General features: G+C 37.5%; 1 protein-coding gene and 1 long non-coding RNA gene across 11 annotated transcripts in view; one reads left to right on the top strand and one right to left on the bottom strand.

Moving 5' to 3' along the window:
* TJP1 (tight junction protein 1) overlaps positions 1-25,990 on the bottom strand; it is a 318,209-nt gene that overhangs the window by 132,404 nt on the left and 159,815 nt on the right. The window contains exon 1 of one of the 10 annotated variants that reach the window (XM_007479482.3): positions 5,998-6,153. The exons of the other annotated variants lie outside the window; for them this stretch is intronic. The gene's annotated coding sequence lies outside the window, so the exon portion shown is untranslated. Of the gene's footprint in view, positions 1-5,997; positions 6,154-25,990 lie in introns of those variants that run through there. 10 annotated transcript variants of the gene reach the window in all.
* On the top strand, positions 6,819-25,300 carry LOC103103415 (uncharacterized). The gene is made up of 3 exons (XR_008914057.1): positions 6,819-7,703; positions 8,303-8,451; positions 19,133-25,300. It is a non-coding gene; the product is annotated as an uncharacterized LOC103103415 (long non-coding RNA).

Here is a 25,990-nt window from a genome sequence, read left to right as displayed (position 1 = left end):
TGTTGTCAAGACAAACAGCTTTGAAGGGGACGTCCATCAGTTGGGTGTGCTGTAAGGAATGATGAACAGGATGATTTCAGCAAGAGCTGGAAAGACCTTCCCAGACGCATGCAGAGTGAAATAAGCAAAACCAGGAGAACACAGGTGTACAGAACCAGGTGTACACAGTAAGAGCAATGTTGTGGAAGGATCAACTGTGATAGACTTAATTATTATCAACAGTACAATGATCCAGGACAGTTCTGAGGGACTTATTACAAAATATGCTATCCACCTCCAGAGAAAGAACTGTGGGAATCAGAATGCAGATGAAAGCATACAATTTTTCAATTGTTTATTTGGATTTATGTTTGGGGGTTTGGATTTTATAAGAGTAATCACTTTATATATATATATATACAATCCAGTTGAATTGCTTGTCAATTCCAGGAAGGGGAGGGAAAAGGAAAGGGAAACAATATATATCATACAATCATGGAAAAGTTTTAAAATAAAATATAAAATCAATATAAAAAAAGATTGCAAATATGAACAATATGGAATTATATTTTATATGATAATATACGTAAAACCCAGATTGAATTGCCTGCCAATACCTGAAGAGGGAAGGGAAGAGAGGGAGGGAAATAAATTCGATCATATAATTTAGGAGAAATTGTTTGGAAATTTTTAAAAAACATGTAATTAGTAATAAATAAATTAACAAACAAACAACTTTGAAAGACTTAAGAACTTTGATCACTGCAATGACCAATCGTGATCCAGAGGACCAAAGATAAAGCATGCTTCCCAGTTTCTGCCAGAGAGGTGACGGACTCAAGATACAAAATGAGGACATGGCCAATGTAGGAATTTGTTCTGTCTGCCTATGTATATTACAAGGGATTTCTTCCCACTTCTCCACCCCACCCCCACCCCATTCAGGAAAGGGGACAATGGGAAAGAGGGGAAAATGCTTATTAATATAAATAAATTTTAATTTTAAAAAGTCAGTGTCCCCATAGGCCATAAAAGATCACAGGGAGAGTACAGCTAGGTGACACAGAGGATGGAGTACCAGGCCCAGAATCAGGAGGGCTTGGGTTCAAATATGACCTCAGATACCTCTTGCTGTGTGACTAGGCAAGTCCCTTTAGCCTTGTTTGCCTAGCCCTTACCATTCTGTCTTAAGAGTTGTTACTAAAACAGAAAGTAGGGGTTTTTTGAATGAAGGAAGAAGAAGAGGAGAAAGAGAAGGAGGAAGAAGAGGAGGAGGAAGAAAGAAGAAAAAGAAGACCATAGGGAGGCAGCTTAGTATAATAAATTTGAAGCCCCAAAACCCCAGGTTTGAATCCTTACCTCTAACCATAGTTAAATAAAAATGAACAAGAGACTTCACAGCTATGAGAAATTATTTGCCTATCTATAAAATGGGGATAATACTTGGATAATAATTATAGGGTTGTAATTTTACTTAAAGACTTAAATAAGATTATATCTGTAAAGACATTAGAGATCAAAGACTTAGAGCTGGAAGACCTTAAAGATGACCTAATCCAATCTTCTCATTTTATAGATGAAGAGACTGACTTACAAAGAGGCAACAGAGGCAGCAGAGGCAGGATCCAAACCTAGTTTCAACATAGTGCAGAGGGTGGAAGCCAAATTATAAGACATTAAGGAGCAAGCAGGTGATAAAGAAGATAAAGTATCAGACAATTTTTTCAAGTTTGGCAGTGAATGGGAGGCAAGATACAAGACAGTATCTGAATTGGGTAGATGGGTTAAAAGAAAAAAAAATTGTAGATGTGGAAACACCTAAACACATTTATAGGTTGATGAAATTTCTCCCTAAAAGAGAAATTTAAATGCCTATCAGAGAGATGTTTGCTGGATGAAAGTCATAGAAGACATCTGAGGAATGGGATCATAGGGCATAAAGGACTTAGGGACGATGGGAAGGGTCATGGGATAATAGCCTTTTAGTGGGAAGTGATCTTAAAAGTTATCTAGTCCATTTTACAGATGAGGAAGTTCAGGTCCTTCAAAGAGGTCAGTGATTTGCTCAGTTACCCACGTACTAAGTCTCAGAGGTGAAAACTGAATCCAGGTTGTCTAACTCTAAATTGCACTTCTCCCTTTCTCCTTGGTGTTTATGTAGGGCAATGGATAGAATCCTGGGCTTGAAGTCAGAAGATTCATCTTGAGTTCAAGTCTGACCTCCGACACTTACTGGCTGTGTAACCCTGAAGAAGTCACTTAACCCATTTGCTTCAAGTTCCTTATCTATAAAACAAGCTGGAGAAGGAAATGGCAAAGCATTTCAGTATCTCTGCCAAGAAAATCCCAAATGGTGTCATGAAGAGTCAAGACAGGACTGAAAAGGACTAAACACCACACACCACCTTCCTCATTATCAAGTTGTTTCTTCCTTTAAGTCAAGAGGGAAGGAAGGAAGAGTAGGCAATGATACTGGAAAAGTTATAAAAGCAGAGGATGGGAGGAGAGTTCTGACTGGATGGCTTAATTTGTTAAATAGTGAAATAAATGCCTACTACCTGCCTGGCACTCTGTTTTTGCTGGCAATGCAAATGTATATTCTAGTTGGGGTGGGGTGGGGGGATAACAAGTGCCCACTATGTGCCAGGCACCGGGCTAAGTACTTTACAAGTATCTCATTGGAAGAGGTATGGAAGCATACTTATATAAGCAAATATAAATACATACAAAGTAATTTTCTAAAGGCATTGCAGGATTTGGGGTGGGTCTTCTAGGCAAGAGTGGCATTGGAGCAGCGCCTCGACTCGTGGGAAGCCGCTGTGGTGTAATGGCTCTGCCCTTGGAGGACCTGGTTTCCAATCCTGGGTGATCCTAGGCAAGCCCTCCCTGGAATTCAGCATCCTCGTGTAAAATGCAGGGGACGGGGTGGACTAGATGACTTTCTGAGGTCCCTCCTGGCTTTTTGATACCAGGATCCCATGAATTCTCCAGCAGAGGTGAGGAGAGAATACATTCCAGGCATAGGGAGCAGAGACAAGTAGAATGTCAGGTAAGTGGAACAGCAAGTGGACCAATTTGGATGGAATGTAGGAATGCAGAGCCCTTGAAGACGAGTAATGCGAAAGTAGAAAATCCTGGAGCCAGACACCATCAGTGGCTAGCTTGGGCATCCATTGCAAGTGTAGAAGCGGGGCAAAAGGGTGGTCTTTTGAGAAGAGAGGATAAGGTTTAGAACAGCAGAGAATGATAGGCAAAATAGAAGGAGATGAGGAAGAGTATTGAACATTAGTGAGAATTCAGCCGAGGTCAGGAACCATTCACTTGGATAATAATATAATAGCAGCTTATATATATCTAATGCTTACTATGTCCCTAGTGATGTGCTAAGTGCTTCAAAATTTTCTCATTTGATCTTCACAATAGTCCTGAGAGGTAGGAACTATTACCCCCATTTTACAGATGAGGAAACTGAGGCAGAGATAAGGTGACTTGTCCAGGGTCACACAGCTGTCAAATTTGAATCCAGATTTGAACTGAGATCTTCCTCATTCCAACTGGGCTCTATTCACTTCACCATCTGGAACTGCTCTCAGAGAAGGAAAAGGAAGGTGGTTTTGATTTGCCAACAAAGTGCTCCTGAAGTTACCCTCACTGCCTGCAAATAGACTTTAATTTACACACTCATTATTGTGAACAAATCACTCTTTATATTTATGATAGTATCTGGCTCTATATATTATAGTTTCCCCACCTATAAAATTGGAGTACTCTTTTTCGGTGTTATAAACCAGTAAGCTCTCTCTTTTCTAACTCTTACCTTCCATCTTCAAAACAATATTATGAGTTGACTCTGAGGCAGAACAGTAAGGGCTAGGCATTGGGGCTCGAGTGACTTGCCCAAGGTCACATAGCTAGGAAGTGTCTGAGGCCAGATAAACCAGTAAATTCTTGATGGGGTTGGGGGGGCACAGCTGCGTGGCTCAGTGAATAGAACCAGGCCTAGAATGGGAGCTCCAGGTTCAAATCTGACCTCAGATGCTTCCTAGCTGTGAAACTCGGGGCAAGTCTCTTAACCCCAACTGCCTAGCCTTTATGATCCTTCCCTCTGTCTTGGAACCAATATTTAATATCAATTCTAAGACAGATGGTAAGAATTAAAAAAAAAATTAAGTTAGTAAGTGAAGTACATTGAAAGACCATAAGGCATTTTTCATTAGAAGAATATTTAAAGAATGTTTATTATAAAAAGCTTAAGGGCCAGTAAGCCAATTCATTTGAAGTGAATCATACTAAGATTTATATGGAATTTTTCTATTGTTTTAGAAACACCTTCAGGTTTAAGTCCTTTAAGAAATGCAGCTCATTAGTATTATTGGTAAAATGCTCTAAACTCAAAATGCTCCTCTATGACATGATTAAGATGTTCATTTGATATTTTAATTCTTTAAAAACCTGGTTGAATGGTTTCAGTGCATGAGTACTGATTCCTGTTATTTACACACTGGCCACCACAGAGATTCTAATTTACTCCTGTAACTATTTATTTGTTCAAAGCCATATGTAATTTAATGTACTTATTTTCTTATAATGTACTTATTGCCGATCTGACGCACAGAAATAGCCTGAATGAACACATTTTATAAAGTCTCATAGGGCATTAGTTAAGTGTTGTAAATGCCTTTTTGAACACAAAGATAACACTGGACATTATTTTATGAAGGAAATTCACATACAAAAAAAGAACACTGATCATAATAACTGAGAAAATCTGGAATGAAAACAGACAATACACAAGCAAATCTTCAGTAATACTTTTGCTCCAGTTTCGTAATTAGGTGCGCCAGCTGACTTCAGGGGAATTGATGAAAAGTAGAATGTCAATTTGGTGTAGTAAAAAAACTTAAGTATGTGAGAGTGCTGTTTAAAATATCCTCGGCCCTAAAAATGGGCAAAGTAAAACGCCTAATGAAGAACCATTAATTTCCTAATATCCAATCTAAATCCTAAAATAACCCCTTTCTTTAGTTAACCAAGTTTGGGCACATTTGGACAAAGCATTAGAAAGAACACTGTGGAAACAATCTGGAAAGATCCCCAGGGAATTAACTAGTTGATTCCATGCTGAAGGCTTTTTCCATGTCTGGTGTTGTGATTTTTATATCATTTGATTCATAAGTGGCTTTCAGGCCATTAATGTTTTGGAAAGACAATACATACTTTATATATATGCAAAGACCCCCAAATGTGCTGTCCTGGTCAAACCTAATTTTATCTATATTTGCAATCAATACTCCCTTAAATAAATGTGTACTCTGTGTGAAAGATTTTCTTATTTTTAGAAAAGCTGAACAAATTTTTAAAAGGTGTATCAAAATCCAGTTAAACTCTGACTGTGTAGAAGTATGTGTTTTGAAAGGGTGTGGTTTTTCCTGTCTCTGAATTGTTTGAAAACATTTCCACAAAGCCTAATTTACTTCTCTTATGTCCTGAACATAGCAAGTAATTGGTGCCTTAAATAGCATGAAAATTAAAAAAAAAAATTATCCTCATACTTACTGTTATTCTAACTCAACTAAAATCATGAAAAGGTCAAAGGAATGCAATGAATACCTAAGAGATTTAAAATCTTTGTTCTCTAATTCCTTTTAAGGCAAATTCCACTGAGCACAAAAAGCTAGAATCCGGAAAGCTTAACCTCTGCATACTGAATTACTCCCTTACCTCTTCCCAGATTATTTCTCTGCCTTCCTTTTCTCTTTTTTCTCTCTCTTCTTCCTAAAAGCTCAATTCTGTTGCACTTAAGACATCTTTCCTTGCTGAGATTTTGCCCTTCTTCAAAAGAGGGAATTCCCATTTTTCCCACTAGTAAATCCAGAGAACACTTATTAAGGCATAAACATAGTATAGTTAGAGATAAGAACGGAGAAGTTGGTTTGGCCTGGCACAAGATTCAGCTTAGCCATTTTTAGGAAGGTCTAGAGGCTAGAGAGGAAGCCAGATCTACCATACTAAACCTACCTTTGTTGCCTGCGGCTTCTACTACAACAGAAGGCCTGCCCATTCAGAAGGGATCAATTCTAGAGTTCCTGGGATATACAGAAATCCTGGGCTACTGTGGCCTCTCTGGATCCCCCTCTTCCTCTCCCCTTCAGAGAATGTAGGCTGAGAGCAGGTCACAGGGACATTCCTCCCCTCCTTTTTGTTTCCTCCCTTTCCAACCCAGTCAATTAGCATGGAAATAGTTGTGCCCTCCCCCTTCTCCCAGTGGGGGAAGTGCACAAATTAGACTAGGCTGAACTCTAGATTGGGGACCCTGGGCCGAAATGGAGGTGGCTGAAGCCGGCACCCTCCAAAGCCATTTGCCAGAAATGCCTTGCTCAGATATTCAAGGAGCCCAAGACCCCGTACAATAAAAATAAAGCTGGAAGGGGCCTTGGAAGTCATCTGATCCAACCTTTCTATTTTATAGTTGGGAATTAAAGCCCAGAGAAGGTAAGATCCTGCCCCAGGGAAAGCTCAGACAACATAATAGATCAGTGCCTGGAATCAGGAAGAGATAGGTTCAAATTTGACTTTAGAAACTTAATAATGTGTAACCCTGCACAAGTCACTTTCACTTCTCTCTGAATGCCTCAGTTTCCACATCTGCAAGAGGGAGATAACTGCACTCTCCCCTCAGACTTGTCATGAGGATAAAATGAGATAATCATTGTAAAGCACTTAGGATGGTGCCTGACACAAACTAAGTGCTATATAAATGTTACTTGATAGCTATTATTAGCTGCCCAACATTACAGGTAGCAGAACGTGAATTCAAACCCCAGCCTTCTGGCTCCAAAACCAGTGCTTTTTTTTTTTTTGCAAGTGGGTTGGCCTGATGCATGGTAAATATTTAAAACCAAGAATCATTAACCCAGACCTCTGCCACAGATTTCAAGTAGTCCCAATTTTGGAACTGTCCCTCTGGAAACAGGAAAGAGGGGCTCCCTTACTCAGCTTTAAGAATAGCCTATATGGAAAATGCGTTGTGGCAGAACAAGCAAGCCACTGATAAAACACACGCAGACGAAACTTGGGGCCAAACCCAACTCCAGTTGTCAGGAGTCAGATAGCTGGTATTTACTGAGCATCTACCCTGTGCCAGGCACCATGCTAAGCACCGGAGGTACAAAGAAATGCAAAAGGCAGTCGGTGCTCTAAAAGAGCTCACAGTCTACCTGGGGAGACACCAGGCTCTCTGGAGGATCCACTGGAGCTGGTCTTAGAGGGAAGGCACAAGCCTTAAGGAGGACTGGGAAAGACTTCTGGTAGAACGTGGATGTTAGAGAGGACTTGAAGAAAGCCGGGAGGCACACGAGGAAGGACAGAATTCCAAACACGGGGCACAGCCAGTGAAAATGTCTGCAGTTGAGGGAAGGGGTGTCAGTCTAACTAAGGGAAGCTCGGGGGAGCACGAGGACAGGAATTGGGTAGAAGACGGGACGGTAGAGGGGCACGTTATGAAAGAGTCTGAATGACAGAAGATTTTATATTCGATCCTGAAAGCAAGAGGAGTCCCAGGAGTTTACTGAGTGGGAAGCGGACCTGCTCGTGTCCCTAAATTTAGGATTAGGATGGAGGAGGAAGAAACTTAAGGCAGGCAGGTCTATGGCAAGGCAGGAGGTGATGGAGTGGCGCCAGTGTCAGAGGAAAGAAGGAATGGCCTACAAGAGTCGTTACAGAAGGTAAGTCGGGTGGGTCTTGGCACCAGATGAGAGTGAGGAGCGGAGGACGACACCTTGTGGGTGGCGAGCCCGCCTGGGCTACCGGCACGATGCGGCGTCCTTCACATCCTTCTCAATGGCGAGGGTGGGAAGATGGAGCAGTTTGCAGAGGAGGAGGAGGGGGGATGCGCTGGGGTGGGGGCAGGCGTCCTTAAGCTGCCTATGAGACATGCAGTTTAAGAAGTCCAACAGAAGATGGAAGATACGAGACTGGAGACCAGGAGAGAGATTAGGGCTGAACAAACAGATCTGAGAATTATGTGCACAGAGAAGGGAGCTGCTTCCATGGGAGCTGATGATATAGAGAAGAGGGCCTCGGACAGAGCCTTGAGAACCACCCAGGAAGAGTGAACATGACTTGAATGGAGATCTAGCAAAGGAACCTCAGACAGCTGGGAGGAGAACCAGGACAATGCAGAATCCTGAAAACCTAGAGAAAAGAAACTGGAATAATTATCCTAGGTAGGATTTAGATAGCACTTTATGGTCTACATAGTTCCTTACATATAGACCTCACTTGATCTGAGGCAGGATTTGAATTCAGATCTTTTTGACAACAGGTCTAACATGCTATCCTGGGAGCATTCAAGAGAAGAGGGAGATGTACAATGTCAAAAGCTGCAGAGATCAAAAAGGATGAGGACTGAGAAAAGCACATGAGACGGAGCAGTTAAGAACTCGCTAGTAACTTTGAAGAGAACAATTCCAGGTCAGAAACCACACGGCTCAGTTAAAGGAGGGACAGGGAAGGAAGTGGGGAGACCCGTCTTAGACAGCCTTCTGTGTGGGGCTCTTGGGGAAAGCTGGGTCAAGGGAAGGTTTTTTGAAGATGGAGGCGGCATATGCCTATTTGTATGCAGGAGGGAAGCAGCCACTTGAAGAGAGACCAGAGAGAGGGGAGCGAATGGGATTGGTGGAAAGTCAGCATTCAAGTCAGAAAGAGCTGGATCCAACTGGAGTCTATGACCACAAAAAATGCTGGTTGTGGCGCAGGACATGACTGCTTCCAGACACGTAGCTAAGACTACAAGTTACAGAGAAGCGGAGGGTTTGCATTTATAGGGGGAATGTCCTCTGAGGAAATCATGGGTCCTGTTTGAGTGAATGAAGGAGGCATTCTGATCAGAACCTTTCTCCCATCTACTCCTCACAGAAACTGCTTAGCATCATTCACTGAATATTTCCTTCCTGTCTGCCTCAAAGGAAAAAAAAAACACCACATCATGGTAAAAGTGGAAAGTACATGGCATCTGAAATCAAGAAGCCTGGATTTAATTTCTACTTTTCACAATAACTGTGTGACTTTGAGTAAATTACTTGGTCTCTCTGGGCTTCAAAACCGCAAGAAAGTACTTTCATGATCATTTAGACTAATCCCTTCATTTAGAAGAAATCAAGTCTTCTAGTTCATTAAAAGATTTCCTCATTCTGAAGTGTGGATTTTGAGAAAAACATTTTTTAAACACTTTCCTTGTCTTCATTAAAGTTCTTATCAGATGTTTCATCATAGCTCCCATCCAAATTTGCCTCAAATGCTACCCCTAAACAACAGAACTTCCTTCAGACCTTCATGTATTAGTACTTATCTCTACCAAAATTACGTGGCATATTTTATATTAACTTATATATGCACAAGTTATTTTCCTCCCACAGTACCCTAAAAGCTCTTTGATGGCAGAGAATCTTTGGGTTTTGTCTTTGTATCACCAACCCCTGCCCCAGTTCTTAGCAGCACACCATGGGCCTTCAATAACTACTTATTGAATTAAACTGAATTGAAGTGGAAGAGGCCTAGATTCTTGAAGGCTATTTTAGCAGATGTAAAGTTTAGACAAGCCCTACTTGAAGCTGAAAAGTCTTCAAGTGTGGACCTGATACCGTTATTTGAAAAGTATCTCAGAAAAATTCTGAGAGGCTCATCACCACCATCAGATAATGAATTTGTTTTTGGTCATGGCCACTCAAGAAACTGTCTATTAAGGCATGATGGATTGCAAGCAAGTCTTCTGATATGGCTTTCCTTTAAATTAAAGCAACAGCTGGATAAGCATTTTCTTTTTGCCCACAGATTTGCAATGTGATCCACAGGAGAGAATCTGGCATAGTAGAAACCACATCAGATTTGGATGCCCAAAGTTCCTCCTTACTATTTCATTGGCCTGAACTAAGTCATTTGCCAAAGGTTTTACACAGATGATGCCAGTTACTATAGTGGCAGAGCAAAGATTCAAACCCAAGTTTTGATTTCTTTCTTCTTCATTACATAAATGCTGCTGGAATACAGCAAAATAAGGGGCCAAAAAAGGTAAAAGTAATCTTTAGGGAAGTCACAACTCAATTAAGTAAATTGAATGCAAATCACATTCCATTCTGTATTTTTCTTTGATGGTTTAAATTCAACATTTAAGTGTTTCCTTGGTTAGAGCACAGTGCCTGGTGCCGAGGATGATTGTATGAATCATGCATTTTGCTTGTATGCTGAATATACATCTATCTAAGAAACTAGGCCACATTCCAGGTAATTTCACAATTAGCTGTGCCTAATATTCTAACTACAGGAGTAAAAGCTCCAGAATAAAATGTGATAGTTAAAAGGATACATCCACAGAGTGACGTTAAACAGCTATGGCTAATTCTGGAATGTGATGTAGAACCACGCACCCAAACTCACTATGCTCTGCACACCCTTTGATACCACTTCTAGCATATATACATATCCGGAGAGACTGAAGAAAGGAGAAGAAAGACCCATGTGTACAAAAATATCTATGGTGGTCATTTTTGTTGTAACAAAAAAAATGTAGCAAGAGGGAGGAGACGTGACCATCAATTGATGATCAAATAATGAAGGAATAAGTTATGATATATTAACGTAATGGGATATCATGTGTATGAAATGACAAAATTCCATTTCTTAGAAACTTGGGAAGATTTATGTGAACTGAGACAGAATGAAGTAAGCAGAACCAGCAGAATAATTACATAATGACAACACTGTAAAGAAAAATGACTTTGAAAGATCCAAGAACTCTAATCAGTGCAGTAACAAATCATAATTACAAGAGACTAACTATTCACCTCCTGACAAAGAGGAATGAGATACAGTTTTGGATGTTGTAAATGTATAGATGTTTTATTTAGTGCTTTTTAATAGATTTTTTTTAAAATAGATGCTTACTTATTATAAGGATTATGTTTTTTTCTTTTTGTTTTTCCAATTAGAAAGAATGAAGAAGAGCTGACAAAGGGTCGCAAAAAAATTAAATCAAGAAAGGAGGGTCATTGAAGCAATTTTTTTAAATGCACAGAAAAGAATAGAAGATTCTTTTTTTTTAATAATATTTTCCCCCACTTACATGTCATATAAATTTTCCACATATGTTATCTGAAGTTATAAGATTCAAATTGTCTCTCTCCCTACCTTCCTATCCCATTTCCCAGAAGTGGTAAACAATTGATCCGGGCATGCAAAACATTTCCATATTGATCATTACTTTAAGAGAATATTCATCAAAAAATAAAAAACCCAAAATAAAAACCCAAATAAACTAACGTGAAAAACAGTACTTTTTTTCTGCATTCCTACTCCAATGGTTTTCTCTGGAGTTGGATAGCATTCTTTGTCACAAGTCCTTCAGAATTGTCCTAGATCATTGTATTGGGGAGAGTAGCTAAGTCTTTCCCAGTTGAGCATCTTACAATATTGCTGCTATTGTGTGTACAATGTTCTGGTTCTGGTTATTTCACTCTGCATTAGTTCATGCCAGTCTTTTCAGCTCTTTCTAAAATCATCCTGTTCATCATTTCTTATAGCACAAAGTATTTCATAACCATCATATACCACAATTTGCTCAGCCATTCCCCAGTTGGTGGCTATCCCCTCAATTTCCAACTTTTTTCTCACCACTTTTTATTATACAAGAAGGTCCTCCCTTTTGTGTGTGTGTGTTATCTCTTTGGTATACAAACCTAGTAGTGATATTAAAGGCTCAAAGGGGATGCACAGTTTTATAACCCTTTGGGCATATAAATTTCAAAATTGCCCTCCAGAATGGTTGGATCAATTCTCTACTCCATCAACAATGCATTAGTGTTCCAATACAGAATTAAATTCTTGAGGAAACATAGACAATCAGGATAGCTTTTTAAGTGATTTGTTTAATTTATCAGATTTGTTAAAGTAAACTATACATAATAAATATTTGTTTTCATATATGATCCTTGTTTTTCTTCTACTTTATATGAGAAAATGTACATAGAGAATTGGACTCCCTAAATTCAGAATTTAAAAAAAAAAAGCTTTTTTTTAAAAAAAACTGGGGCTATGCTAAACTCAAGACATCATAATTTTTAGTTCTTACATAAACATATGAAGAAGTTTGACATGGGTATCAATTCTAAGCCAGAAGGTAAGGGCTTGTTTTTAAAAAAAATCAATATTAAATATTGGTTCCAAGGCAGATGAACAATAAAGGCTAAGAAATTGAGGTTAAGTGAATTGCCCAGGGTTACACAGCAAGGAAATATCTGAGGCTAGATTTGAACCCAGAACTTCCTGTCTCCAGGACTGGCTCTCAATCTACTGAACCACCTAACTGCTCCTTTAGTATAGATAATAAGAGAGAAAGTAAGGGTTTTTAGAACAAGTCTCATTTGAGAGTCACTAAAAATAGTCTTTCCCCTGTCCAGCCACAAATCCCTTTTCTAGGCTTGCCAAAAGTAGCTAAAATATCCTCTATTAGTTGTCTTTTTATGTCAATCCATTAAATTCTCAATTTAAAAATGCAATTGTTAACTAAAAGAGTTAATATATTAACATCTTAGAATAAATTAGTTTATCGAATCAACTTCTCTGTTCTCTAGATCCCAGTTCCATCTGTAAAATAAGGGGATAAGGGTGTCAGATGGCCATTGTAAGAATTTATTTTGCTCAACCTCTATATTATATGAGTTTGTTTTTTTCTGGCTTTTGCTTTTGTTTTTCCTTTCATTTTAGGGCTTTAGAGAGAAGGGCTAAAAATAAGATAGACAAAAAAAGAAAAGAAAAGAAGGAAAAGATCTTTTTTATTAAAGGACAGAAGAGAACAGAGGGAAGGTAAAAAAAATAATTGACCAACAGGACAGCTTTGAAAGTTACAGGATGAATTTATTATATATTTAAAAGGAAAAGTAAGCTATAAAAAATAGAGTTTGGTTTCATGTAAAATTATCTTTTTCTGTCTTATGCTGTATTTGGAAATGTTTATTTTATTTGGTATTGGTTAATTCCAGAATGAAAAACATAAAAGTCTAAAAAGTAAAAAGAACTAAACTAAAATAAAATAAAGAGGTCAAATTAGAAACCTCCAAATTTCTTTCAATTCTAACATTCTATCAATCATACACTTACCTATCTATCTCTCAAGACATAACTCAAATCTATTTCTTCTGTGAAGCCTTCCCTGATCACTCTAGCTTGAAATTATCTCTATCTTGAATTTCTACTCTTATAATTTGTACAATTCATTTGCCAATTATCATGTATACACTTTAACATTTTTCAAATACTGCATTCTTCAATAGTTACTCGAATCTTTTATTCTATTTTAGGTTTTCATATGTATGTTTTGTTTCCTTGACCAGAGGGAGAGGATTATGTCATATACTTTGTTTCCCTTATTCTGGTTAATATTGTCTTATACACAATAGGTTCTCAAATATTGATTTGCTGATTTATTTATTGATTGTTTTGATAATTAGGGCCCTAATATACTGGCATTTAAGGCAGGTGACCTTTGAAGGAAAGAAAAAGAAAAAGAGAGATTCAGACATTCCCCAAATTTTTAGGTTAAGAGATCAATAAGCTATGAGGAAATTATATGGGCAAAGAGTATAGTCAAAATCTTTGACTTCGCAGTCAAAGGGCTGAATGAAGCCAATGGATGGTCGGGAAAAGAGAGCACTGAAAGGAAAGATAAGAGCAATAGAAAAAGGAATAGAAAAGTCTCAGGGAAAAAAAAACAACCAAACTTTGTTTACTTTTAATCTTCCCTAGAGACAATCCTAGATGTTCCCCACAAAACATTTGACCCCAAGATTTTATGAACTACCATTCAAATTAAAGTCAGGTTTACCTTTTGTCTAATTTTTTCTTTTACTCCTTTATTTAAAGTTCCAAAAGCACAACACTTTCTTTATCGGTCTTTCTACTAGCAACTGAAATCACCTAGCTAATTAAAAGCTCCAACAAGCTATGACCTTTTTGTTCACAGGTATATGAATAAGTGTTCATTATTCAAAGAGCAACAAAGCACCACTAGTTCAATACACAGAAAAGAAACTTGTTGAAAGCCAATTGTTGGTATTACATTCTCTGCTTTCCCTGTGCAAGAATAGCTCTGTTTTATTTATTTATTTATTTATTTGTAGGCCACTCCCCATGTCCTGTAAAATGAGAACACAGTGAACCAGGGCATCAAGCTGTCTAAACAATAACTAACATTTGTTGGGACTGAAGTTTTCAATATTATAAAATATGCGCAATATGAGTTGTTTGTACACTGTTGAGGGCAGACAAATGGAAAATAAACTCTTTATGCAGTTTTAATTTTTACATAAATGCTATTCCCGAGAGAAATTTCCAGATTATAAAGATGAGCACAAGTAACTGTAGTTGGCTATAGAATCAAAATGTAGTTCATAAACCTTCTCAGATCATTTTGTCATCGGTGGTCACTTCTTCCAAAAGGTTATTAAATATGACTGTTTCAGGATTAGATAATCAAGTGCTGAAATAGTTCTCATATTAGAACGCAGCTTTTCCTGAATATTGGTTTTTATTACAACAGAATAAAGGAGGGTTTTTTGTTTTTTTGTTTTTTACCATGGAAAACTATCAGCTTCTCAGCAAATTCTTTCTATTCTGACAGATGGTTCTTTCAACAAACTATTCAAAATCCCTAAGTCAATTATAAGAAAATAAAGATATTACTGTATTTTTTAGGAAAATAAGCGAAAAAAATAGGTCATATTTTGCTTTCCCTTATACCTTCAAAAGAAACAAAACACTTCTCTGGATAATGTTTTAATTATAAAAGCATGTGCAAAATATAATAAGAATGATAGAATCTCAGACAAAAATGACTAAGAAAAAGTATAGTACAGAGAACTCTAGCATCAGAGGAGGTTCAAATATTCCTTCTGTTCTACCTGTGAGAACTTAGGGGACTCAAGTTACTTCACTAGGTCTGTTTTCTGATCTATAAATGAGTAAACTGGACTAGATGCCTCTGAAGTCCTCCCTAGCTTCAAGTTCCAAATCCCTATCCCTGGTATTACAACATTACCCTTTACTAGGTAAGATAATGCATTTGAACACTTAGCAGATCATCTAATACCTATAATCAACCAAGGAATAAATGAAAGTATGGGAATTTCTACCCTTAAAATTTTAACATACAATCAATCTACAATAAATATGTAACAAAACCTCCTTTATCTACCTAAAAACAAGCCTTCTAGAATTCTCGGACTTTTGGAATAGCACTCCACTGGGAAGTTACACATTCCCAAGAAAATGTTTTTTAAGTGCTCAACTGAACAGCATGGAAGGAAAAACAAATTGATGGACTGACAATGAGCATAAAAGTCCACTCTCCCCCCCCCCCCATAACATAAGAAACAGGAAACAGAAAAAGTCAATAAAGAAAACAAGGTAAAGATAAGAGGAGGGCAACAAAGGCAGAGGTTAGAGATTTTAGAGCTGGTAAAGGTGATGATAATAATAGTCTTCATAGTAATGATGACAGCAGTGGTTAGAATCCATGATAGGGTTGGTATATATCAGACAGAAAAGAAGCAATATAAACCCAGTTGTGGTATAAAAAGGGTATGCACAGTTTTATATCCCTTTGAGCATATTTCCAAATTACCCTCTGGAATGGTTGGATCAGTTCACAACTCCACCAACAATGCATTAGTGTACTAATTTTGCCACATCCCCTCCAACATTTATCACTTTCCTTTATCGTTATATTGGCTGATCTGATAATAGGAATAAGGTGGTAGCTCAGAATTGTTTTAATTTACATTTCTCCTAGTCAAGAATTTTAGAATATTTTTATATGATTATTTAGAATATTTTTATATGATTATTGATAGCTTTGATTTCTTCATCTGAAAATTGCTTTTCATATCCTTTGATCATTTGTCAACTGGAGAATGGCTTGTATTCCTATAAATTTAACTATGTTCTCTATAAATATGAGAAATTAGACCTCTATCAGACAAATTTGTTATAAAGTTTTTTCAGTTTGTTGTTTCCCTTCTAATCTTGGTTATATTGGTTTTGTTTATACAAAAGCTTTTTAATTTAATAGAATCAAAATTATTTATTTATATCTTATAATGATCTCTATCTCTTATTTGGCCATCAATTTGTCCTTTCTCCAAAGATCTACAAGGTAGACTATTCTATGTTTCCCTAAATTAATTATAATATCACTCCTATCTAAATCTTATGCCCATTTTGATTGTATTTTGGTATAAACTATGAGATATTGGTCTAAACCTAGTTTCTGTCATATTGTTTTCCAATTTTCCCAGCATTTTTTGTTAAAAAGCAAATTCTTATCCCAAAAGCTGAGGTCTTTGGGTTTATCAAACACTAGGTTGCTAAAGTCATTTTCTCCTGTATATTGTCTAATCTATTCCACTGATCTACCATTCTATTTCTTAGCCAGTACAAGACTATTTTGATGATTACTGCTTTATGGTAGAGTTTGAAGTCTGGTATAGCTAGGTCACCTTCCTTCACATTTATATTTTCATTAATTCCCTTGATATTCTTGATCTTTTGTTCTTCCAGATAAATTTTGTTATTATTTTTCCAGGGTTCACAAAACAATTATTTGGTAGTTGGTATGGCACTGAAAAAAGTAAATTAAATTAGGGAGAAATGCCATTTTTATTAAATTATCTTAGTCTACCCATGAGTAATTAATATTTTCCTTTTATTTAGATCTGACTTTATTTGTGTGAAGTGTTTTGTTAACTGTTCATACAATTCCTGAGTTTGCCTTGGCAAGTAGATTCCCAAGTATTTTATATTGTCTAGAGTTATTTTAAATGGAATTTCTCTTTTATCTCTTGTTGCTGAATTTCGCTGGTAATATAGAAATGCTGGTTATTTATATGGATTTATTTTATATACTGTAACTTTACTAAAGTTATTATTTCAACTAGTTTTTTAATTGATTCTCTAAGTAGACCATATCATTTGCAAGGAGTGATAGTTTAGCTTCCTCACTGCCTACTCTAATTTCTTCCAATTTTTATTCTTTCCTTAATGCAGGCATTTCTAATATAATATTAAATAATAGTGGTGATAATGGGCATCTTTGCTTATTCCTGACTTTATTAGAAAGGCTTCTAACTTTTTCCCATTGAAAATGATACTTGCTTATGATTTTAGGTGGATACTACTTATAATTTTAAGGACTGACCCATTAATTCCTATGCTTTCTAGTGTTTTTAATAGAAATAGGTGATGTGTTTTGTGAAGGTTTTTTCTACATCTATTGAGATAATCATGTGATTTCTGTTAGTTGGGCTATTAATATGGTCAATTATGCTGATAGTTTTCTTAATATTAAGCCAGCCCTGCATTCCTGTTATAAATTCCTCCTGGTCATAGTGAATGATCCTTATGATACATTGCTTTATTTTCCTTGCTAGCATTTTATTTAAAATGCTTGCATTTATATTATTAAAGAAATTTCTCTGTTTTTGCTTTTCCTCACTTAGTTAACAGAACCATATTTGTGTCATAAAAAAATTTGGTAGGATTCCTTCTTTATCTATTTTCCCAAATAGTTTATATAGTACTGGGATTAATTGTTCTTCAAATGTTTGATGGAATTCACTTGTGAATCCTTGTGACCCTGTGGATTTTTTCTTAGGGAGCTCATTGATGGCTTGTTCAATTTCTTTTTTTCTGAGATTGGATTATTTAAGTATTCTATTTTCTCTCTTGTTAATCTGGGCAATTTATATATTTTTGTAAATATTTGTCAATTTTTCTAAGATTTTCAGATTAATTGCCATATAAGTAGGCAAAAAAGCTCCTAATGATTGTTTCAGTTTCCTCTTCATTGGTGGTTAGTTCACCCTTTTCATTTTTGACATTGATTATTTAATTTTCTTCTTTCTTTTATCTAAATTAACCCATAAACTAACTACTAGTCTTGGTTATTAGTTTGATAATTCTCTAACTTTCAATTTTATTAATGTCTCCTTTATTTGCAGGATTTCTCTAATTGGGGATTTACAATTTGTTCTTTTTCTAGTGTTTTTAGTTGCATACTGAATTTATTGATCTGCTTTTCCTCTATTTTTCTGATATAAGATTTAATGAGATATAAAATTTCTCCTAAGTACTTCTTAGGCTGTATCCCATAAATTTTGACATGCTGTCTCTTTATTGTTATTCTCATTAATGAAATTATTGATTTTTCTATACTTTTTTCTTTGACTCACCCATTTTTCGTAATTAAGATTATTTAGTTTCTAGTTAATTTTTGATTTGTCCTTCCATGGACCTCTGTAATAGTTTTTTTAACCTCTTTAGATGAGATAATTTATTCCATTCCATTTCTCCCTTCCCTTTTCTCTCAGTGCAAACATCTTTTTCACCCCTTGATTTTTTTTGCATATCTTAATCAGCTTACTCTCACACCCTTTGTCAATATATACTCCTAACTGTTCTAGTATTAATTAAATATTTTAAGAATTATAAATAGCATATTTCTACATAGGAATATATACAGTTTGAACTTATTAAATCTCTTACATTTTCACTTTATTATTTACCTTTTTAGTCTTCTTTTGGGTCTTGTGTTTGAACCTCAAATTTTCTGTTTAGGTCTGATCTTTTTTTATCAGGAATGCTTAGAAATCTATTTTTATGACATGACCATTTCCCCCCTAAAAGAATATACTCAGTTTTGCTGCATAGGTAATTCTGGGTTGTAAACCTAGATCTTTTGCCTGTCAGAATATCATATTCCAAGCATTCCAATCCTTTGATGTCAAAACTGCCAAGTCCTGTGTAATCCTGATTGTAGAGCTATGGTATTTGAATTTCTTCTTTCTGTCTGTTGTAGTATTTCCTCCTTGACTTGTGGCAGCTCTTAAATTTAACTATAATATTCCATGGAGTTGTCATTTGGGGATTTATTTCCAGAGGTGCTCTGTGTACTCTTTGAATTTCTATTTTATTCTCTTGTTCAAGAATATGAGGTCAGTTTTCTTTGATAATTTCTTGTATTATGATGTCCAAGACTTTTTTTTAATCATGGTTTTCAGGTAGTCTACAAATTCTCTTGACTGTCTCTCCTGTATTTATTTTCCAGGTCAGTTGCTTTTTTCAATGAAATATGTAAGAGAAGAATATGCAAAAGAGAGGAAGATGCAAAAGAAGGAAATCTGATCCAGTGAAGCAAGAAGCAGCCCAGGTTGGGAAGTGGCAAAAAGGAAGAGACCCAGGATTCCAGAGGCTGAGTTGAACTGGAAACTGCCACTTCAATTCCCACTCCTTCAGCTAAGAGCCTGACAAGAATATCTTGGAGGCTGGAGTTTCCCCCCTGGCCACCAACTGCTTCCTAGTGATCCCTGGAAATCTTTTGCTCACCTCAACACAGTTGACTGGACTTTGGAAAAAGCCATCTACTGAGGAAATTCTTTCCAAGGATTTTCTCTACCTCTCTCTCCCCAATCTGTCCTGAACTCCATCAATTAACCAGATTAGTTCAGGAGTAGGGACAAATCAGTAGCTTACCAGAAAAGGGGCCAAGGCTGAGAGCCTGGACCCCGAAGAGTTGGGGGGGGTCAGTCTGCCAGTCATTAGAGATTCCTGCCACCCACTTTCCTTACCAGAACCAACAATTTTCCCTTCCCTGAGTGATTCTCTATTAAAGTGTTACTATCTAGATCAGGTCTGCCTACTTTCTGACACCAAAGAAGGGTACTGAAGATTTGGGGAGAACCACATCTCTCCCCAAAGAAGGAGAATTAGCTCAAGACCAGGACTGAGATATGAACTCAGATCTCAAAGGGGAAAGTGGCAATTGGGGTATTGGGAGGATCCAGAGACAGGAAATCTATCCTACCTCTCAACAACAGCTAAGATCAAGAAGGGTGGCAGTGGGTCATTTCTCTTAAACCCTCTCCTCCAGTCCCTAACCTCCACCTCCCAAACCCAATCTCTGCTCTTGGGCTCACATCCACACTGAAAGCTCAGACTGGGGCTCCTAACTATGCTTTGGGTTCCTGCTGGGATTCTGCACCTTACTGAAGGCTTGGGCTAGGCTTGGGATTTCAGGGGGTGTACATGAGATTGTAACTGTGGGTTTTAAAATGTTGTGGCCAGATGGAACTGCATTCCCTTCCCTGCCCCTCTGAATGCTTCAGGGGTTCCTCCCTACTACTTCCTGGTGTGGGATTGGTTTTGAATGGACCAATCCCATACTGGGAGAGGGACCATGTCCCCTACTTCTGGGCACAGGATTGGTCTATATAAGGACCAATCCCACACCTAGAAAAAAACTTGTTGAATCTGAGAAGATTCAGAGTAGTAAGGTTTTTCAATTAATTTCAGCTAGGAAACTCCAGTGGGTTTTTTCTTTTAATAACGTTTTAAAAAGATCAAAGAGAGAGTTTTCTTTCACCTCTTTCATACCACTCACTGTTGGCTTAGCAAAGTCTGAGGGGCTGGATGTTGGTTTAGTCTCAGATTCAGAACCTAGAACTATAGATGTGGTGTCAGGGAGCTTGCTGTTGGCTTGTACCAGTACTCCTTGGTTTAGCCTCCTGTGGGCTATGCTCCCCATGGACCCCAATGAACCAGATCCTCTCTGTCTACCTTTCAAATTGTTCTCTGCATGAAAGTTGCTTCATTGGGGAAAGGGGAAGAAGAAAGGAAATGTCACCTTATATTGATTCCCCTATTAGCTGAAAATTGGTTCCTTCTTCCAAGACCCCAACTAATACAGTTCTTTCACTTCAGTATTCATTTTGCTGTGTTATTTTCAGGTTAGATGGAAAGGATTCTCATTGTGGTTCAAGTCTTTCCTGCTTCTACTCTGTCATCTTATTGTCTTTCAAAACCTTAATCTCTATCTAGTGGTTCTTTTTCTACTAGCTGCAAACATGCCCATGACTCTACCATCCACCTCACTTAATCTGACTGTTTCTTTTAATTATGACATGGCAATTATCCTATATCTTTCCTTTCTCTCTCGGCTAAATTCCTTAAAAAACCTGTCTGCCCTAGGTGCCTCCATTTCTCCTTTGCTCACTTCATTCAACAGAAACTGCTTTCTCCATAGATATCAATGATCTTTTAATTTCCTAATCTAATGGTCTTTTCTCAATCCTCATTTTTTTTACCTCTCTTCTAAATTTGACACTGTCAATCATCCACTTTCTTGGATACTTTCCCCCCTAGATTTTTATGACACTAATTTTTCCTGGTTCTTATCCTACTGGTCTGATCACTTCTTTTCAGTTTCCTTTGCCAGATCTTCATCCAGGTCATATCTACTAACTATAGATGCCCCCAAAGTCTCTCTTCTAGGCTATCTTCTCTTCTCTTCTTATGCTATCTCCTCTGGTGATCTTGTCAGTTCCCAAGGTCCCAAGGTTAACAATGATAAGAAAAGTTATAATTTCTGTTGATTACTGCAATACCCTTCTAATTGCCCTCCCTGCCTCAAGTCCCTACTCTAACCCATCTTCTAAGACTAAGCTGCCCATGATACAGCAAAAGTACAGGTCTAACCATGTCACCCTATTCCCTCACCCCAATTCAATATTCTCCAGTGAAGGATGACTGAAAAAAATAGTTTATTAAGCACTTACTATATGGAAAACATTTCCCCAAGTGCTGGGGAAACAAATACAAAAGCAGGAGAGTTCCTGCTCTTAAAGAACTCAAATTCTAATGGGAGAGAACACATAGAGAGGTTGCTTGGCAAGTCAGAAGCAAAGGTTCCATGATTCCATCAGCAAAGTATATAGTAAAAGATCTTTAAATTTTTTTTTTAATTTTTCCCTACATGTAAAAACAGTTTCCAATTTTTGATTTTTTTCTATTAAATTTTTTATTTTTAAATTTTTTCCATGATCCCACGATTCATGTTTTCTCCCTCCCCACATCCCTCCCCACTCTTGGAGTAGACAAGAAATTCCATTGGGTTATACATATATATGTATATATATAATCACTCAAATATTATTCATTTTTGTAAAAGGATAATCCTTTAAAACCAAAACCCCAAAACCCCAAATCACATACCTATATAAACAAGTGATGTCATATGTTTTATTCTGAATTTCTATTCCCACTGCTCTTTCTCCAACATTTTAAAAAGATTTTTGAGTCTCAAATTCTTTCCCTCCCTTCCCTCACCCCCCCCCCCAGGGAAGCAGTCTCATATAGATTTTACATGTGCAATTATGTAAAACATTTTCCCATATTAATCTTTTTGTAGAATGAAACTTGAACTAGTAAAAAAATTAAAGTTAAAAAAGTTTGCTTTGGTTTAGATTCAGACTTCAGCAATTCCTTCACTGGAAGCAGATGGCATCCTTTATCACGAGTCCTTTGGGATTGTTTTGGATGACTTTATTGCTGAGAATAGCATGATGAGAATAGCTAAGTTATTCACGGTTATTCATTGCACCGTATTCCTGTCATGGTGTACAATGTTCTCCTGGTTCTGCTCAGTTCACTCTGCTTCAGTTCGTGTAAGATGTTCCAAATTTCTATGAGCTCCTCCTGCTTCTCATTTCTTATAGCATAATAGTATTTCATTACAATCATATACTATAACTTACTCAGCAATTCCCCCATTGATGGGGATCCTCTCATTTTTAATAATAGATTCTTTAATGTCATTTCTTCTGATAAAATCATATCTTTTTCTGATATTGGATTGTTTGAAATGGCACAGATTTTGGTACTAAGAACTTTCTTTTCAAGGTCTTCAGGTCATGTGGTTGCTAAGGCACCAGTGGAAGGAGTTGTCAGGCTGCATCTCGGCAGGGTTCACTCCCCAAGATGATGGCTACAAGGACTGGACTGGAAGCAAGAGTCATTTCAGAGGTTCTCTAGCCCTAACGACTTTTGCACTTCTCTGTCCAGCAGCAGAGATTGTTGAGGAAGACCGGCCTTTTTTCCACAGTGATTGATTGCTCCCCTTAGTGATGACTATGGGATCCAAGTTGGATGCAAGATACTGTTATTTTCAAAACTTTGGGGTTTAGGATCTTGATGTGTCTCCTTTGAGCTGTAAGGTAAGGGGAAGCAGCTGTCCAGGCGGTGGTGGTGGTTTTGCTTGTCTGGCATATGGTGCTTCCTTATATCTCAAAGGAAATAAGCCAAAATCCTCCATACACTATAATCCAGCTACTTTGGCCTATTTGCTGTTCCTCAAAAAAGGACATTCTGTTTCTTCCATCTACAGTCTTTGTAGCTCCCTACTGAAATATTCCCCACTCCTAAAATATTCTCTCTTCCCAACCCTGCCTTCTGCCTGCCCTGGGTTTCTTCAAAATTCAGTTGAGGGGGCAGCTGGGTAGCTCAGTGGATGGAGAGCCAGGCCTAGATACGGGATGTCCTAGGTTCAAATCTGACCTCAGACACTTCCCAGCTGTGTGACCCTGGGCAAGTCACTTAACCCCCATTGCCCAGCCCTTACCACTTTTCTGCCTTGGAACCAATAAATACACAATATTGGCTCCAAGATGGAAGGTAAGGGTTTAAAAAAACAAACTCAGTTGAACTGTTTTATAAGTATATAGTTATTTGTATGTTGCCTCCCCATTAGAATTTGAACTTCTTCAGGGCAAGGAAATCTTTATTTGCACAAGGTAAACTTAATGTTTGTTGACCAAATGATATCTGGCCCAATAGCAAAAAAGCAAAAGATTTTTATAATCAAATGCAGTTCACTGAAAATCTTTTATTTTTTAATGGTGTCTTAGCATTTTACATTTAAACAAGTAAACAAACAATATCTAGTAGTGTATTTAACCCTTTAGGTTCTCAAAGGCAAGGTCAACAAAGCATAAACTCTCATAGGTTCTATAAAGTTATAAATTACATCAAGAATATCCAGTCATGAGGATGCCATGTCTGTTGACTGATCATTAATAAAGCTAATTTCAGGAAGATTCATCACTTACTTGGCCATGGTAATGAATTTTTAGCTTCTAATGATTCTTAAAGACCTCCTACTAAATTAAATCGTAATAGCCTGCATTACTGATAGAAGTACCCACACGGACAAATCACACATTCTGTAAGTCTCATAGTAAATATTCTGAGTCACACTCTGATATATAGATTGAATTAGTTAATATTAGAGGAGTAAGATAGGAAATTAAAAAAAAAAAGATGAGATACTAACATTAACCCTGCATTTTTTAGGGCAAACTCTGGATCTGTCATTAGAACAGCTGTGCTATTATCAAAGAGAAACAACAACAGGGTGAAGATTTTTTTTTTTTAGTTAAACTACTTGGGAGATGACTACTGCAGCTTTGATTTCTTAATGAATTTTGGAAAAAGGCTGTCATGTCATGCCACCCAGGAGATCATGTAGCTACTTTATCATTATGGGGAAAGAAGGAAGGGGAAGATAGATGAACAAAAGTCAAGCTGAGATCACAATTCCTCAAGAAAGTGTTAAGGCTTCTGCTAGGCTTAGAATCCATTAAATAATTGTCTCTTACCATCTATATATCTGTACATGTGGCAGTATTTTTAACATATCACAATTTTTTCTTCTGACTATTAATCGTTTTTTTTAAAAAAAGGTTACACAGTGCTTGGTTCACTCTGTTTAAGAAAGTATGGTGAATTTTAGAAAGGTTCTCATACAAAAATTTAAAACCTTAGTTAAATTAGTGTTAAGTGTTAAATGGAACTCCCTGGCACCTAACCTCAGGGAGAACACAAATAGTGAGTTGAAGTCAGTGACAGTAGATAAGAGACACTTCTCAAACCCCAAAGCTGTCCCAGAGATCCCAGAGGGAAATAGCTAACCTCACTCTGAGAACCAAAGCACACTGACTACATAGAGGCATGGAAAAAATTTTATGAATTAATGCAAAGTGAAGCAGAACCAAGCAGAACCAAGAAAACAATATACAAAATGACTGCAACAACATAAATGGAAAGAACTTCAAACAATTAAAAATGAGTGGTGCAAAATTACAAAGAATGAGAACTGCCCCAATGAAGAAATTTTGGATTCAAATCTGACTTCAGACCCTTCCTCGCTATGTGACCTTGGGCATGTCCCTTAACCTCCACTGCCTAGCCCTTACTAGTCTTCTGCCTTGGAACTGATATTTAGTATTGATTCTAAGACAGAAGGTTAAGGTTAAAAAAAAATCCAAGTGGTTTAGATAGACAAATATAATGATAAAATTATTTTAGAGTACAAAGGAATTTTAAAAATTATTTAGTCTAATCCATGGCAAACCTGTTAAGTAAAATGCTCTCAGGTTTTTTATCGCTGGCATTTGTCCTTCATTTTTTAAGAGGAGGAATAGCATCATTGGGTGATGTCTTGCCTTGGGCATGAACTGGATTTAGCGAGGCTGAGCTGCACAAAGCAGTCAGCCTCATTCTTGCAGAGTCATCCAAGTCCAGGGGCAGGAAAAAGTCGAGGTGACTAGCAGCGGTCCAAGATGCTGCGGATGACCATGGCGTCTTTGTCTGCCCAAGCTCTAAGCGCTCCACACTGTCTGCTTTGGCTGCCTTTGGCGTCTTTGGAACAAATTGTTCTCTTCCCGCACGTTCCACAGGGGAGTCTTCACACGCTGGGGTTAGACAGTTTCCTTGAGTCATGGAAGGGTTTAATTACGGCCCGTTACACGCCATCCAGTTTAGTTCTCCTACGGAGACGGCTTTCCTAGGGGGTGGCCACCGCTCATCTTAGAGCACAGGTGAGAGCTGGGTGCAAGGTGGGCATAAAGGTGAATGAACAGCCCTGACGCAGGAGGTACCGGTCCTCCCTGCACACCTCTCACACTCTTCTTATCCTTTTATCTCTACTCACTCTCCAATTCACATGTTCATCCTCATTCTGCTTTCTGAAATACACTCCTAATTTTGCTATTTGCTGGACATTTCTCTTAGAATGTCAAAATCTCAAAGGCACCATCTTTAGAAACGGAACCTATGCTTTCCACTTAAACTT

The sequence above is a fragment of the Monodelphis domestica genome, chromosome 1 (genome assembly GCF_027887165.1).
Source record: "Monodelphis domestica isolate mMonDom1 chromosome 1, mMonDom1.pri, whole genome shotgun sequence".
Lineage (NCBI taxonomy): Eukaryota > Metazoa > Chordata > Mammalia > Didelphimorphia > Didelphidae > Monodelphis > Monodelphis domestica.
The sequence above is the reverse complement of the archived record's forward strand: the minus strand, read 5'-3'. Positions and strand labels throughout refer to the sequence as shown.